This window comes from Dipteris shenzhenensis, chromosome 32, assembly GCF_047967505.1.
Source record: "Dipteris shenzhenensis isolate YYH24624 ecotype China chromosome 32, Dip_SZ_1.0, whole genome shotgun sequence".
NCBI classification, from domain to species: domain Eukaryota; kingdom Viridiplantae; phylum Streptophyta; class Polypodiopsida; order Gleicheniales; family Dipteridaceae; genus Dipteris; species Dipteris shenzhenensis.
In genome coordinates this window covers 40,600,087-40,618,468 of record NC_141627.1, presented here as the reverse complement: position 1 = coordinate 40,618,468, position 18,382 = coordinate 40,600,087, and the positions used below count along the sequence as shown (strand labels likewise).

Below are 18,382 nucleotides of genomic sequence, written 5' to 3'. Positions count from 1 at the left end.
CCCAACAGGGGAGATATAAAATGAGCGAGACATGCTCCTACAGTGTCGAGCCTATGTACACATCGAGGGAAAAAATAGTGGTAGTACTTAAAACCTTTTTGGAACATCAAGCATAGTTAGGGGGCTACCTAAAGGAAGTTTTGGGATACTAAACAAAGTCATCATGCTAGCACACAATTAGCCAAGCACATACACCGTAGCAAGTTTTGTAAAGATTTCTTCTCAATTTTGGCATATAAAGGAACCACTATTAGTTAATAGAGGTTACCAATCCCATAGATCTTGAAGGGTCTGAAGCGCACTTTAATGCAATCATATCATATATCATCCTCTCTCTCTCTCTCTCTCTCTCTCTCTCTCTCCATATGTGTGTGCATGCATGTGTGTGTGTGTGTGTGTGTGTGTGAGTGGTGTTTGATCGTGTGAGAGAGAGCGTGGTGAGAGAGGTGGAGACGAGCCTCACCTGCATCCCGTACAGACTCCCCGTCTGTCCGTACATCCGTACGGCAGACGTACGCTCACCGTACAGCCGTACGGTCTGATCCGCCTTTTCCCTGCGTAGCCTTTCGTAACTCTGCCTCTGTTTTCATCGTCTTGCCGTCCCTTTTCTGACACCTCTTCCAGACGTCCGTACATTTTCGTCCTTTTCCGTACAGCCTGGTTTCCCCGCCCATTTTTACTTCTTCGAACAGCTTTTGCGTGCCTTCTCAATATCCCTATACCGCTCAGCTTCTTCCATACAGCCCCCTCCGTACAACCGTACTTTCCGTACAGTCCCTGCTTCTTCCTCTTTTCGTTCAGTTCGCATCTCTAGCTTATTCTTCGTCCGTACAGCCCTTCTTTGCTCTGCCCTTCTTTCAATCCTGCCCTGCTTCTCTTCATGGAAGATCAATTCAAAAGCTACTCTCGTAAGGAGTCGACCCGGGACTCCAAAAGACAACAGGTTGATTTTTCTACTACAGATTCGGTCGACGCTCACTATGTCTTTGATATGCTTAAAGATGAATTTCAGTACAGCCGGAAGGAGTGGGCCAAACCTCCCCCGGCCATCAAATACAAGTTGAAGCTTCCATCATTGGTTGCTCCTCTTCGAAAATTCTCTCAGCAAGCAGTTATTATCTTCTTCCCAGGAAAGCTACCTTCAGCAAATGATGTGGCTCAATGGGTTCAGGCATTGTTGGGAGGCTGCTTTGTTGAAGGGGTATATTTTGCTTCTAGGGGTTTTTATGAGGTGCACTTTTCAGATGCCTCATATCGCCAGCAGATTTTGGAGATGTCGCCCCTTTTCTATGGCAGACAAATGGTGCATGTCATGCCATGGTCGCCAAACAAAGATTACCACAGCCTCATTCGACATCATTGCCCCGTATGGGTTGAGGTGGTGGATTTTCCAGACTATATGAGGGCTGAGTTACCAAGTTTGGCAGCCTCTTTGGGGCAAGTTGTTTGCCCACCCCGCCCTTAGGGTAATCGCAATCGCTTTTGTATTCTTTGGGATACAGATCACCCCACCCCTCCTTCCATTGCGGTAGAAGTGGAGGATGTTCCCCTTGGTGAAAAATATTTTGACTTGAAATGGGGAGTTTTTGCAGGTGCTTGTTTCACATGCCATAAGTTTGGCCACTTAGCCTCACAGTGTCCTGCAGTTCTGCATCAGCTTCCTCCCACAGCTATTGCTTCAGAAAATACTCCCCCTCCGACTTATGCCTCGGGGTCTAAGGCAATGCCTACTAAACTGGGTGATGTGGCTCTCAAATCTGTCCCTTCCAAAGAAAATGTACTTCAGGTTTCAGCTAAGCAAAAGGATAAGGGTAAGGGCAAAATTTCAGAATCTCATGTCTCTCCCCAGGGTGCCTGGCAGCAACCCAAAAAGGTTTTTGCTCTCAAACCACGTCCACTACAATCTCGCCATTGGGATGCTTCAATTTCTACCCCTGGTCAGACCTCTTCCCCTGCTGACAGCCTTGCTTCTCAACTGTGGGTTGATGTGCTAAAAAGAGGCATCCCTGTATGTGATAATGATGAGGACCATAGAGCTAATGATCCAGGAGCCCAGGTGGATGTTGATGTCATGGCTGAGGCCTGACAGTTTACACTCTATTCTGCCTTTTGGTTTGACTGTACATATCTTTTATGTCTACTTCAATTACTTGCATTACATACAATATTCAGGGTCTTTGCAATGCCAATAAGTGGAGACTCTTCTGGCATTATGTACATAGAATGCATCCCGATGTGATCTCCTTACAAGAACACAATCAACATTTCTTGGCTGGTCAGCAAGGCCACTATGCTGGTTATGATATTTTTTATGCTGGTACAATGCACTTTTCGGGGGTTTGCATGCTTGTAAAACATGATATACAGCCCACGGTGGCCCACAATGATCCTCAGGGTCGATGGATGGTGATCAGGTGCACCTGGCAGGATACTCTCTATGAAATAGCATCTGTTTATGCCTCGCAAACTTCTGCGACTAGAGCTCAAATGTGGGATTCCCTCAAACAATACCCATGGCTTTCCAATGCTTTTTTGTGTGGAGACTTTAACAATTCGCCTGCCTCCCAAGATAATACTACTCATCGCTCTCACATGATTCCCACTGAGTTCCGACATTGGGAAGATATGCTCTCATCTCTGCATGCTGAAGATCTATGGCTCTCAACAAGGGACACAGATATGGGTTATACATATCATCACAATGCTTTTAATCATTACTGGGCTCGACTTGACAGATGGTATTTGCTGCATGCTCAGCAGTATGCTGATTTCACATGTACATTGCGGATTGATCACTCCCTCCTGCTATCTGATCATTTCCCAGTATGCTTGACATTATCAATAGCACGTCTGACAGATGATATGCCTTTTTTTGGTCATCGCTTGCTCCATGTTAATAGTGCCTACTTGCTTCATCAACAATTTCAGAACATGGTGAGAGTGGCTGTCCGTCCCCTCCTCTCACATGCTCAGGAGGATATGGATTTTGCTTGGATCAGCCTTGCTCATCGTTTACAGGCTGTTATTCAAGACTATGGACGGAGTTACATGGAAAACCTTCGGCTCAAGATAAAATGGGCTCAATCCCACAAGCAGCAAATGGATGCAATCAGTTCTCATAGGCAGCTTACTTCTTCTGAACAGGATTCTTGTGCTTATGCGGCTCATATCATCCATCAAAATGATCTTCGCAAATTAAAGAAGTGGCAAATCCGAGCTCGTATGAAACCCCTTTTGGATAAGGGCTGCTCCTCCAAAGCCTTTTTTAAAAGTCTCCATGCGGATAGGCGAAAGGAGGATATTTGCAGGATCAAGAAAGCTGATGGCACCTGGACCACTTCCAAATCCGACTTGGAATTGCAATGTTCTAGTCACTTTCAGCAGCTCCTTTCTTCTCGACCTGATCATTTGATGCAAGTAAATGCAGCCAGGTCTCAATTTCTTATGCATGTTCAGCCCATAGTATCTCGGGAACAGGCCCATGCATTGGAGCAGCCTTTTATGCTTAGTGAACTGGAAGATGCTTTGAGTCATCTACGCAAAAGCAGCTCCCCTGGTTGGGATGGACTGACTGTTGAATTCTTCCGTGCATTTTGGGGTGATCTCAAGATTACTCTCCTTCTAATGATCAATCATGCTTGGGCAGAACAATCTCTACCTCCATCCTGGAAACATGGCCTGGTAAAATTGATTCCCAAAAAAAGGTTGTGTGAGACGATGGCTGATTGGCGGCCTATTTCCCTCATGCCTGTCATTTACAAACTCATTGCTAAAATGATTGTCCTCAGGGTTCGCTTCCTCTTGCAAGCAGGACTTCATCCTAGGCAGTATGGGTTTGTCCCCAGGAGGCAGATCACTGACAATATCTCCAACGCCTTGCTTGCGATTGAGTATGCCAAATATTCTAAACAAGATGTTCTCATTCTGCAAGTAGACATTGCGAAAGCTTTTGATACTGTCCATTGGGATTTCATCTCTCAAACTATGCAAAAATTGGGATTTGGCTCTCGACTTGTCCACATCATTTACTGGCTTTATTCTCATGCCACCGCACAGTGCTTGCTTGGTGGTGGGTTGTCAAGAACCTGGACTATGACTCGCTCAGTGAGACAGGGTTGCCCTCTTAGTTCCTTACTGTATGCCATTGCTACCCATCCGTTACTCTTGCATATGGACTATCTGGCAGATACAGGACAGCTTCATGGTTTGCAAATTCCAGGGGCACAGTCTTTTCTTGCACAGGCCTATGCTGATGATTCATTCTTCATGCCAAGGAATTCTCAAAGTGATCTTTCTTGTTTGATGCATACACTGAATGATTTTGGCATAGCTGCTGGACTGCATATCAATTTTCAGAAATCAAAACTTCTAGCTTTGAAAGAAGCTGATTGGCATGCACTGTTTTGGCCAGGCCACATTATCTCTTCCTTTACTATTGTCAGACATCTCGGATATCCCATTGGCTGGAATATTACTCCGCAACAACAGCTCAAATGGGTGCTTCAAAAGATCAATAAGAAGCTGGAATACTGGCATTTGTCCACTTGGCCTCTACATGTTCGACTCCGGATAGTACAGTCCATCATTATGGCATATGTGCAATTTTATTTGCCTCTTCTTCCTTGGTCTTTCAAGCATTTGGCCTCTTATATGTCCCAAGCTATGGAGATATTTTGGAAAAGTAAATCTCTTAAAAAAGCTTTGCGACTACTACCTATGCTGTCTATTTGTTCACCCAAGACTCATGGGGGGCTGAATATTCTCAATCTCCAGGTTCATATGTTGGCAAGAAAGAGCACTATGATTGCTGATTTTTTTCAGCAAAATCAACCATGGGCTATTATGTTAGCAGCTATGTGTGGAAACATGGCTTCCCATGCATATGGGCATTGGATTACAGATCACTGGGAAGCAGTTTTATCTAATTTTCAGGGGAAAATTCCTGGTTGCCCTGTTTCTACTGCTTTTCTTCATGATTGGAAGAGAATTCTTTCATATGCAAAATGGACAGGTGCTTCCTCTCATCATGGCAATTCTTTTCGATTGGAAAGCATCCATTGGAGCAAGGTGTTTGCATCGCCTCTCGCTTTACAGGCACCTATCAAAGCATATAATCTCATGAAATTGGGCATAAGATTTGTTGGTGATGTTGTGGATCAACAAGGCTATACACTTTCATTTCCACAAGCTTGCAGGACATTCTCCTTGGGTCTGCATCATAGATCCATTTGGAGAACACTTTCAATTATGATGCAGCCATTTGTTCCGGTTCCTCCACTGTTTGCACAGGACAGATTAATGGACTGGAATTTGACTTCCATACCTCCTGCTACACATACACTTTCGATACACAATCTGACTTCCTCGAAGGTTTACAGATTTCTTCTTCCACAGCCATGGATTGACAAGCATGCCAACACTCTTTGGAATTTGGATAGGCCTTTATCTTGGTGGCAATCCCGTCTCATGAAAATCTGGAAAACCAAATTGCCATTGAAACAGAGGCTTTTCTTTTGGAGATGTATAGTGGGAGCCTTTTCCATTGGGGTGAAATTGGCAGCTCGCCGCATTGCTTCTCCTTTCTGCCCCCGTTGCTCTCATCCTCGCGAGACAGTTCCTCACTTATTATGGTTTTGTCCGCACTCTCGCACATTGATCACTCATGTTTCTCATTTACTGCGGCTTCGGTTCCCTTCTATCAGATTTGGGAAACTTTTCTGGATGTTTGGATGCTGCTCATCTCAGATGTCTCCATTACTCCTTTTCTTTCATTGGACTCGCTTTTGGGTATTATGGACCATCTGGACACAGAGACTGCATTCCAGGATGGGTCAACAGTTTCCTCAGGCATATATTTTCTTCAGAATGTCCCTTAAGCAGTCTTTACATGACAGTCTTGCTGCAAGGGATTTGGATGCTACTTGCCTTGAAGTGTTCTCTACTTGTTTTTGAGTTCTTCTATCGGGCTCTCTTTCGGAGTTCTTTGCTAGTGTGTGGGAGACTTCCCATATTGTAAATTTATGAGCATATAAATACAATGGATTTTACCCAAAAAAAAAAAAAAAAAAAAAAGTGTGTGTGTGTGAGTGATTTCTTACTTTTGTTGCAAAACTGCTACAAGCTCGTTCCACCAATACTTCTTTTGGCAAGCTATTCTTGTGGTTTGGTTTTCATTCGGTCGGGCAAGGATATGATCATCCTTTTTACTGGGTTCGTTATTGGACTCTTGAGAGCCTATCAAAGAACTGCAACCATCAGGTCTTTCATGATCCCCCTCTTGCTAAATACTATAGCATCTCTACAGAAATCATTCTATGATATCTACATGCGCGAGATCTAGATTATCCGGCCTTCTTTGTCATATAATGAGATCTTTTGATGCTTGTAACTAGCTTTCCCTCTCTTTGGTGCTGTTTCTGGATTTCACCACACAAGAAAAGCGTGCACGCGCTCGTGTGTGTGTGTGTGTGTGTGTGTGTGGAGGCTGCCGTCAGGCCCGTTTTGCCTTCCGTACTGCTGACGTTTACCCTGGCGGCCTGCTCGCATCCTCACGTCCTTCTTTCTTTGCCTTAGTTGCCTGTTTTGTGTTCATACTATACGAATTTCAGCCGTACAGTCCCGTACTGTTGTACGGACCTATCTCAGGCTTTGTGCTGCTAGTCTATAGCTTTCTTTTCCTCACAGCTGGCTGTTTTTTGTTTGTATTGTACGAATTTCAGCCGTACAGTCCCGTACTGTTGTACGGACCTGTCTCAGGCGTTGTGTAGCTACTCCGTCGCCCTTTTTTTGCTGTCTTCGTCATCCCTTATCGTAATTGTGTGCTGTTTTCGTCATCCCTCATCGTAACTGTGTGCTGTTTTCGTCATCCCTCATCGTACAGTTTTTGGGGTTTTTCTGCTTCGGTGTCTTCCCTAGCAGTCCTGTGTCTTCTGCCAAAATCTCACCTATCCCTCTGCTCACCAGTTATACTCTCCTTCTCCTCCCTTTTACTTTCTTTGGGACTGGTTTTTTGGCTTTTCCTATCCTTTTACAGATATTTCATTCTCAAGCTCCCTTTTTTACAAAGTCATGGCAGAATATTCATATGAAAAAACGTTTCAAAAGGAGCGCTCGGCTCCCTGCAAGAAGCAAAAGCAGGTTGAGGGTCAGCATGACCCGATGCATGATACTCTTGAGGCTCAACTGGTATATGATGTAATGCATGAAGGATTTGCAGATACGCGAAAAGAGTGGAAAGATTCGGTTCCTTCAATTGGCCTTATGGTTGAGGTCGATGAAATTGTGGATCCAGTCAGAGAATATGCCAAGAATGCAGTCATATTATTCTTTCCAGGCCGGATGCCACCAGCTGCAGAGATAGGCAACTGGCTTACACGCACATTGGCTGGCTCTTTTGTTCGTAAAGTACACTATGCAGCCAGGGGCTTTTTTGAAGTTATCATGGTGGATGAGATCCACATACAAATGCTTTTGGAACATTCACCTCTCTTTTTTGGGTAGCAAATGGTGCATGTCTTGCCATGGTCTCCCACAAGGGACTTTCAGGCTTTAATCCGACACAGATGCCCAGTCTGGGTTGAAGTGGTTGATTTTCCCCAATGCATGGCCTCACTTTTGCCTAAAATTGCAGCCTCTTTAGGTAAAGTGGTCTGCCCACCACTGCCAAATGGTAATTCAAACAGATTTTGCATTCTCTGGGATACTGATAATCCCACACCGGACTCTTACTCAGTCACGGTGAATAATGTCAACATGGGGAGTGCATTTTACAAACTCAAATGGGGTTTATTTGCAGGGGCCTGTTTTGAATGCAAAAAGTTTAGACACATGGCTTCACAGTGTCCACTGAACCCACATAAAATGCCTCATGTCACCTTGCCAGTCCACATGCCCACTAAAGATGCTCCTACTCCAATTGCCAACAAAAACAAAAGCAGTAGACAGCATTCTGGGAGTCAGGATAAAGGCAAAAATTCAGTAGCTACCAATGCGAATCTCACTTCACATTCACCTCCTGCTACTCAATCCTTGCCCAAAGGAAAGCAACCTTCAACTGATGGCTGGCAGAGCCCAAGAAAGGTTATTTCTGTTCGAAGAATTCCACCCCCTCGCACTTGGAATGGTGCCTCTTCTAGCGGAAACACCCCAGAGATCAATACAGGAATTGGGATTACATGGGCTGCAGTAATAGCCAGCAGAACACTCTTCCTTGAAGAAGAGGTTGCTGCTTTGCTGTCTACTTCTCAGGCGACTACTTCTTCTCAGGGGCGAGGCCTCGACCGTGAGATAGAAATGCAAGGCTGACCTCATACATTTTGCTGCTGTACATAGTTGTTACATTACTATAAATATCTGTATATATGACTGCTCACATCACCTGTTTTACACTCAATGTCCAGGGCATGTGTGACAATAGGAAATGGAAATCTATATGGCTGTACATCAACAGATTTCAGCCTGACATAGTGGCATTACAAGAGCACAACCAACATATTTATGCAGGCAAGACAGGACACTACTGTGGGTATGACATTTTCTATGCTGGAGAGCACTCTTTCTCAGGGGTTGTCCTTCTGATCAAACATGAGCTTCAACCAGTCATTGCATTAAATGACAACAAAGGCAGATGGCTTGTTCTCCAATGCATTATTAGAGGAGAGGTGTTTGAATTTGCTTCAGTTTATGCACCTCAGTCATCTCGAGATAGAACTGTAATTTGGCATGCTATGCAACAATACCCGTGGAGATCTCATGCCTACATATGTGGGGATTTCAATAATGCTCCACAACAGGGAGACAACACTTCCAGCCACGATCATATGTTATCTCCTGAAAGGCATGCCTGGTCTCAACTACTCTTGCATTTGGATCTAGTTGACCTTTGGAAGGAATTGCAGCCTTTGCCACCGGGCTACACTTTTCAACATAATGCTCTTTCCGCTTATAAGGCACGACTGGATCGTTGGTATAGTGTTGCTCCCCAACAAAATGGGGATTTCGCATGCAAAATGTGGATTGACTATGCCTTTGTGCATTCAGACCATGCACCACTATGGCTGCGGTTATCTTTTCATAAGATGCCAGATGATAGATTGCCACAAAGGCGACATCTAATCATCAACAACAGTTATTTGCAACATGCTGAATTTAAGGCAATGGTTACTGAAGCAGCTCATTGTCTTTCATCTAGCAGGCATCATCAGCATCTAGCAACCATCTTCATGCTGATGATGCCTGGGCTTCTTTTATTTCTAAAATGCAAATGGTGATTAGAGTTTATGGCAAGTCTTACATGAAGACTCTGAGGGAAACCATTGCTCAGGCCAAGTCTACTTGTCAAGACCTCACTGAACTCAGTCATCATCGTTCGCTGTCCATGCATGAGCAAACCACATTATGTCAGGCCAGACATTGTCTTAAACTAAATGATCACAAGAAACTGGCAAAATGGGAGACTAGAGCAAGACAAAGAGCCTTCACAGATAAAGGTTGCTCTTCCAAAGAAATTTTCAAGAGTTTGCATCAGAGGAGAATCAAAACAGAAATTTGCAGAGTGCTTATGCCTGATGGATCATGGACTACTTCACGGTCACAGCTTGCCTCTGTTTGTGTGCATCACTTCTCTCAGCAATTTGGCTCTGCAGCTCCTCCCTCGCAACAGGTTTTGCTTGCACGAAATTTACTGTTGCAAAATGTTTCTCCAATCATTTCCCCTACTCAAGCTTTGGAATTGGAGGAACCCTTTACTGAGAGGGAACTGTCAGATGCCATCAAATCATGTGACAGATGGAAATCCCCTGGATGGGATGGTTTGACAGTCGAGTTTTTTCTAGCATACTAGCCTATTTTGAAGCATCCATTACTATCTATGGTGAATGCTGCATGGCAACATCAGAAAATGCCAGACACATGGAAGAGAGGTCTTGTTAAACTCCTTCCTAAAAAACAAATTTGTGAGTCTTTGGCAGACTGGAGACCTATCACTCTTATGCCTGTAATTTACAAAGTCACTACCAAAATGATTGTTGCTCGGCTAAAGGGGTTTTTACATGATGGGTTGCATCCTGCACAATATGGCTTTGTCCTGCGTAGGCATATCACCGATAACATTGCTAATGCCTACATTGGAATTGAATATGCCAAATACACACAGTAGGATGTTCTGTTATTGCAAGTTGATATTGCCAAAGCTTTTGATACAGTTCAGTGGGATTTCATTTCATCGACTATGCAGGCTTTGGGTTTTGGCACAAAAATGCAGCAACTCATCAATTGGCTATATCAAGATAGTGAAGCTGCCTGCATACTTTCAGGAGATATTTCTCCATCCTGGACTCTTGCTTGCTCTGTCAGACAAGGATGTCCACTGAGTGCTTTACTTTTTGCCATAGCCACTCATCCACTGCTTCAATATCTGGATCACCTCTTGGACACTGACCAGCTGTACGGTTTGGAGATCCTTGGCAGTCGCAGCATGATTGCTCAAGCTTATGCCGATGATTCATTCTTTACTCCAAAAAATACTCGGGCTGATCTGTCCATGATTATGCATGCTCTTTCTACATATGGATTGGCTGCTGGCCTTCGGGTAAATTTTCAAAAATCAAAATTGTTGCCTTTACATCCACAGAACTGGCACAACCTTTTGTGGCCTGGGGAAATTATCCCTGCTTCTCAATTCATTCGACATCTTGGTTATCCTTTAGGATGGGGACTCACCCGTTCACAACAAACTGATTGGGTGCTACTAAAGTTGAGGGCAAAACTTGAATATTGGAAGCTTGCAACTTGGCCATTACATGTTCGTCTGCGAATTACACAATCCATTTTGATAGCATACATACAATTTTATCTGCCTCTCACTATGTTCACTAAGGCAGATTTGGTTTCATTTACGTCAGCTATCATGGAAATTTTCTGGCGTTCAAAACATGGCAAGAAAAGTCTCAGATTACTCTCCATGCATCGTCTCTGTTCTCCAAAGATGCACGGGGGTCTGAACATTCTCAATATTCAAATGCATTTACTTGCTCACAGGGGGAAAATGATGATGCAGTTTCTACAAGGAGATCAGCCTTGGGCTTTTATGATTCGCTCTCTCTTATTACATCTTCATACATCTGCTTTTGGGAATCGGCAGCCTACTCAGTGGGAATTTTTATTTGGCTCTATACAAGGCAAGATCAGAGGATGCCCTTTTGTTTCTTCTCTGCTTCTTGATTGGAAACACATTCTATCCCACTTGGAATGGAAAGGCAGGGACTCTCTCTCGGGCAACTCTTTGAGGGTAGAGAATCTCTTTTGGTCTAAAGTATTCCACCCACCTTTGGCCATACAAGAACCCCGACGTTCTTATTTTCTCTCCTTCAAAGGCATTTCATTTGTGGCGGATGTACTTCACGATGATGGCACAATTCTATCTTTTTCTTTGGCTGCTCGCAAATATGGCTTGGGAGCTCATTATCGTCCTTTATGGCATAAAATTTCAGCAATGCTCCAACCGTACTTGCCGGTACCTCATTTAGAAATACAACATCGGCTTGAGGATTGGATTTTATGCTCTCCTTCCTCATATGTCCGTCCTTTGAAGCTTTCACATATCACAGTGTCATCATTGTATAGAGTGTTATTACCTCCACCTTGGATTTCCAACATAGCAAATACTGTTTGGCATATGGATCGTCCAATGAAGTGGTGGAGAAAAAGGATGCGTCTCCTTTGGCATTACAAAGTCCCTCTTCGACAACAGCTTTTCCTATGGCGAGTTCTCCTTGGCATTTTTCCATCTGGACAGTTACTCGCACACAGACATATTGCTTCAGTTGTTTGTCACAGATGCTCGCACTCTACTAAATCACAGTGCTCCACATCTTTTGGTCCTGTCCAAATACTTCTGATGTCATTGCTCTCATCAGACAGAGGCTTCGACAGCGATTTCCTACTGTTACTTTTGGTAGATTTTTCTGGTTGTTTGGATTTCATCCCCAGAGACAGGGTTTTGATTTATTTTTTATATGGGTGCGATATTGGACCCTATGGACTTTATGGATGGATAGAAATCATAGAGTCTTTGGTGATCCACTATTTTCATCCTTTCTTTTTTTCAAACGATCTCTGCAACAATCATTCTACGATTGTTTTCAGACTCGTTTGATTGATCAGGATGTGTATACAGCCTATACTGAGATCTTTTCTTGAGTAGTAGCTACTTCGTTTTTTGAAGCAGCTATGAATGTAATTATTATATAGAAATAAAAGCTTTCTTCTCACAAAAAAAAGTGTGTGTGTGTGTGTGTGTGTGTGAGCGAGAGATGGCTCTGTGCGTGTGCACGTGTGAGGGTGTGTGGGTGAGTCGTGTGTGAGAGAGAGTCGATCGTGAGGGTCTGAGTGCTCGCTGCATACGCTGATCAGCTTCGACCAAGATCGTGTGGCACCCGTATTTCAGTCCGTACTTTCGTACGCCTGTCGTACTGTTCCCATACGGTAGTACATAGATTTTGCATCAGGTTGCCTTACCTTCATGACTCCGTTCCACCCTGGACAACCTTTCTTACCTGCAGTCTTCCTTCCTTAAGTCCGTACAGTCCGTCAGTACTGTTTCCATTAATCCTTCCGTACAATCGCCAAATTTTTCGTACGCCTGTCAGTTGTCCCGTACAGCCTGTCAGTCCTTTCCTGCAACTTGTCAATTTGTCCGTACAGTTCTGTCAGTTTCTCCGTACGTCCGTACAGTCCTTCAGTCCAACGTCCGTACAGCCTATCAGCCCTTCTTTGTGCCCTGTCTGATTCTCTCCGTTTGATATCTGTTGCATCTCTTAGCCTCCATGGTAGAAGCAAACAAGTATTATGTCAAGAGAGCACTCTTTCCTGAACCCAAAAGACAATCAAGGGAAACCTCTTCGCCCATAGCTCCTTCATCTGAAGATGCTTCCTATGTGTTTGATATGTTGAATGATGATTTTCAACAAAGTAGAAGGGAATGGATTCAACCTGCTCCGGAACTCACTTACGAAATGAAGTTGCCATCTCTTGTGCATCCTTTGAAGAAGCTCTCTCAAACTGCAGTTATCATCTTTTTCCCAGGCAAAATTCCCTTTGCTAATGATGTGGGACAATGGGTGAATTCTCTCCTAGGTGGATGCTATGTAGAAGGAGTCTATTTTGCCTCCTGAGGATTGTATGAAGTTCATCTTTTGGATGCTTTGACAAAACAAAAGATGCTAGAAATGTCTCCTTTATTTTTTGGTCAATAAATGGTGCATATCATGCCCTGGTCCCCTAATAAGGACTATCAGAACCTCATCAAGTATCATTGCCCTCTATGGGTTGAAGTGGTTGATTTTCCAGATTACATTAGAACAGAGCTTCCAGGTTTAGCTATGACATTGGGACAAGTGATCTGTCCCCCTCGTCCCACAGGTAATAAAAATCGTTTTTGCATATTATGGGATACTGATAGACCGACCCCCTCCTCTATTGCAGTTGAGATTGAGGGTGTTAATTTGGGAAAGAAATATTTCACTTTAAAATGGGGCATTTTTGGAGAGCTTATTTTTCTTGTCACAAGTTTGGGCATCTTGCTTCGGAGTGTCCCTCTATCCTTCATCCACCTCCTCCAGCAGCTATTCCTATGCCATCTAATAAAGGAGGTCAGAAGACATATGTGGAAAAGATTGAAGCTAAAGGAGCAAAGCCTTCAGTTCATACAGGGAGCCACGCCAATTCAGCTCAAAATAAGGATAAAGGAAAAAGCAAGTTAGGGGAAAATAACTCATCTTCTCATGAGGGATGGCAGACTACAAAGAAGACGGTGCCTCTCAAACAAAGACCTCTCTAATCTCATAATTGGGATGCCTCTTCTCCTTCTCCAGGACAATCTTCTACCTCTTCAAGCAACCCCATCTCAAAGGCATGGGTTAATGTAGTCAAGAAGGGTCTTCCCCTTTGTGAAGAAGATGATATTATCAGGGAATTGGATGCTGAGGGTCAGCAAGACCATGTGGCAATGGCAGAGGCTTGAGGCCTCCCGTTCTTTTGGAGGACTGATCATCTCTTGTATATATTTTCATGCGTGCTTCTCTTAAATGTTTTTCGTATAATATACAGGGCCTCTGCAACCAGAATAAATGGAGGCTTCTATGGCATTATGTAAATACAACTCATCCGGATGTTGTGTATCTACAAGAGCATAATCAGCATTTTTTTACTGGCCAACATGGGTTTTTTTTTGGATATGATATATTTTATTCAGGATCTAAACAATTCTCTGGGCTGTGCATTTTAGCCAGACATGATCTACAACCCTGGATAGCATATAATGATTTTGGTGGACGATGGATGATTATCCAATGTATGATCAATGGAGAGATTTTTGAAATAGGATCTTTGTATGCCTCTCAAAATTCAGCTTCCAGAGCTCAAATGTGGAACTCCATAAAGCAATATCCTTGGTCTTCAAATGCTCTACTTTGTGGTGATTTCAACAATTCTCCTCACTGGAAGGACAATACCACACATAAATCCCATATGCTGCCCTCTGAAATCCAGCAATGGGAACATATGACATCATCACTTCAATTTGCAGATTTATGGACAGCAACTCACCCTTCAGTTATGGGATTTACATATCATCATAATGCTTTTACAAAATATTGGGCCAGGCTTTGATGAATGTACATGTCAGATGTGGACTGATTATTCACAACAATTATCTGATCACACTCCACTTTGGCTTACCCTTTCTTTTAGTATGCCTCTGGATGACTTGCAGCTCTCTTCAGCCAGAAATTTATAGGTCAATCAATTATATCTTTCTCATGAAAAATTTCAGCATATGATCAGACTGGCTTGCAGGCCATTGCTATCCCATGCTCAGGAGGATCTGGACTTTGCTTGGACCTCTTTCATACATCGTATTCAAAATGTCATTAAGGAATATGGAAGATGGTACATGGCAGAAACCAGACAACATATCCAGTGGGCAAAATCATACAAGCAGTATTTGGTACAGATTAGTCATCAAAGATCTCTATCTGCTTCTTAGCAACATTTATCATCTTGTGCTTCCTCCTTAATTGATGCCAATGATAAACTGTCCAAACGGTAGATCAGGGCCAGAGTTAAAAACCTACGCTAGATAAGGGCTGTTCCTCTAAATCTTTTTTTCAGAACTTACATGCACATAGACAAATCCAATCTATCATGAGGGTCAGGAAATCAGACGGTCTTTGGTGGACCCAGACTCTATCTCAGCTAGAAAAACAATGTTTGGATCATTTTCAGCTTCTTTTTTCCCAGCCATCTTCTTCTACACCTCAGGTTGCATTGGCTCGTAACAGATTTACTGAGCTTGTTTTTCCTATTGTCTCCTTGCAAAAAGCCTCAATGCTAGAAATGTTTTTTTCAGATGTTGAATTGGATGAAGCCCTTAAGCATTTGGGTAAACATAAATCCCCTGGCTGGGATGGTCTGACGGTTGAATTTTTTGAAGCCTTTTGGCCTGAATTGAAGGGTCTAATTCTGCAGTTTATTAATGTAGCCTGGCAGCATCAACATCTTCCCTCAGCTTGGAAGCATGGTCTGGTTAAGCTTGTACCCAAAAAACCTCTATGTGAGACTATGGATGACTGGATGCCCATCACTTTGATGCCGGTTATATACAAACTGATTGCCAAAATGTTGGTACATCGGATAAAGATATCCTTCATGATGGACTTCATCCCAGGCAATATGGTTTTGTTCCAAGACGGCACATACATGACAATATCTCTAACACTCTCATCGCAATGGAATATGCAAAATATTCAGATCAAGATGTGTTGGTCATGTAGGTGGATGTGGCAAAGGCATTTAATACAGTACAGTGGGATTATGTCTCTCAAATCATGTTAAAACTTGGTTTTGGGCCAAAGTTAGTTAATGTCATATATTGGCTTTACTCAAATTCCATTGCACAATGCTTTATAGGGAATCATTTGTCTGAGTCTTGGACTCTCGAACATTCAGTTCGACAGGGATGCCCTCTCAGTGCTTTGCTTTATGCCATCGCTTCACATCCTTTGCTTCTTTATATGGATCACATGGTTGATACTGGATAGCTAGAGGGGCTTCAGATTTCTAGTTCATGACCCTTCATTGCACAGGCCTATGCAGATGATTCATTCTTCATGCTAAAAAACAATCCTTTGGAGATTCTCCTCTTGATGGATACCCTTTCAGATTTTGGGTTGGCAGCTGGTCTTAAAATTAATTTTCAGAAATCAAAACTCTTGCCTCTCAAGCATTGTGACTGGCATGCTATCCTGTGGCCAGGCCAGATTATTTATTCGGAAAACATAGTAAGACATTTGGGCTATCCCATTGGCTGGAAAATCAGCAATAAGCAACAAACAGATGATGCAATGGTAGTGTTGCTCAAGAGTATGCTTGAAGATTATGATCATATTGTTACCACTTTAAAAAATCTTCCTAATCCTAATCTTGAAGGTCTTATCTCTGCTCTCCAAGAAGAAGAAAGGCACATGGAGCTCCGAAAAGGCAATGACATAGCCTATGCCATAAAAATCCAGAAGGGCAAGTTTTCACCTTGCAATCATTGTGGGAAGACAAATCACCTCTCAAAGGACTGCTTCAAAATCAATCCATGCAAACACTGTGGCAAAAACAATCATCATGAAAGGTTTTGTAGAGCCAAAAAGGAAGCAACTTCAAAGATAAAAAATGCCAATCTACTTTCAATTGATGTGCCTCCACAAGATGAGGCATCCTTTGAAGATTATGCTTTTTGAATCATCTCTATGTATGCTCCAGATCTCTCTTTTGTTGAGTCAAGGTACTCAGCCTGGATAGTCCTCCAAAATGAATGAAATAAACTATTGTGTTTTGTGTGTTTTGTAAACACCTCTGGTCACCATATGATGTAGGCCATGTGTATGTGTTTTCTCCATGGTACCTCCTGCAGACATTGTGTGCATGTACATGCAGGGGAGATAACCATTGGAAGATCTTTTGTATCCCTTTTGTTTACCTTACACCCATGGGAACCCTTGCTAGCTTGAGATCCTAGCCATTGATAGATCCATGACCACCATGAGATGGCATGTGACACCTTGTGCTAGATGTATCCTTGACATAGCCTGAGGCATTCCCTTGAGGGGGGGTTTGTTGGGATATCTCAAGGTGTATGCCTCAGGCACACCTTGGTTTCTATGTGTGTGTGCTAGAGGCACAGTTAGGTGCCCATAAGCACAGTTAGGTGGTGGTAGAAGCCACATAGGATGATTGAGAGAATCTAGGAGTAGATTGAGGAGATGATTGTGGAGCTCTGAAGTCATCAGTGATGTCAGTGATCATGTAAAAGGTGCCTACATAAGGACCTCACCCTTCTTCATTCTATAAGCAAGAATTCTGAGTTTGTATTCACTCCATGCTTTCCTTTCAGTTTACCAACAGTGGAAACTTTTTGGTGCTTGAAGCATGGCCACAAGAGAATTAGATTACTCTCCATGGAGCACAAATGTTTGCCAAAGATGTATGGTGGTTTGAATATCTTGAGCATTCATATACATGTTTTGGCACATAAAGGGAAAATGATGTTGGAATTTATATAGGGTGATCAGCCTTGGACTACTATGCTCTGTCATTTGCTTTTACATTTAACTACTCATGCTTTTGGGCACTAGCATCCCACTCAATGGGATTTTATTTTGGGATATATTGATGGCAGAGTTAAGGGATGTCCTTTTGCCTCTCGAATGATTTTGGATTGGAAAGAAATATTCTCCCATCATAAATGACAAGGTTGCACCTCTCTTGAAGAAAATTCCTTACAGGTTGAGAGTTCACATTGTTCCAAGGTGTTTCCTTGTCCACTAGCTTTACAAAACCTAGACGCTCTTATTTGATTTTCTCCTGAGGAATTCAATTTATGGGGAATGTCTTCATGCTAATGGTACTTTTCTATCTTTTACCTTGGTTGTCAGGTAGTATGGATTGGGATTGCATTATCGACCCCTTTGGCATTATCTCTCTCAGATGCTTTAATGTTTCCTACCAGTGCCAAAGCTCCACCTCACTTCTCGTCTTAAGGATTGAGTGGTACATTGCCAAGGTTCAGGCAGTTGTCCATTATTATTGGTTGACATTGTGGCCTATTTGTATAGGGTCTTGATGCCTACACCTTGTGTATCAAATAGGGTAAATCAGATTTGGGCTATGAATTGTAATCTCAAGTGGTGGTAGAAAAGATTGTGACAACTTTGGAGCTGCAAATTGCCTTGGGAGACAAAGGCAAAGTATAAGTTCTATTCCCATCCACACTTTAGTGGAATTAATTGCCATGCTGTTAAATTGCATAAAAGAGCAAACAAAGGGCATACACACA

At 42.9% G+C, this 18,382-nt stretch overlaps 1 pseudogene; it reads left to right on the top strand.

The window, feature by feature from the left end:
- Nucleotides 1-880: 880 nt before the first annotated feature.
- Nucleotides 881-17,494, top strand: LOC147880753 (uncharacterized; annotated as a pseudogene).
- Nucleotides 17,495-18,382: the final 888 nt, after the last annotated feature.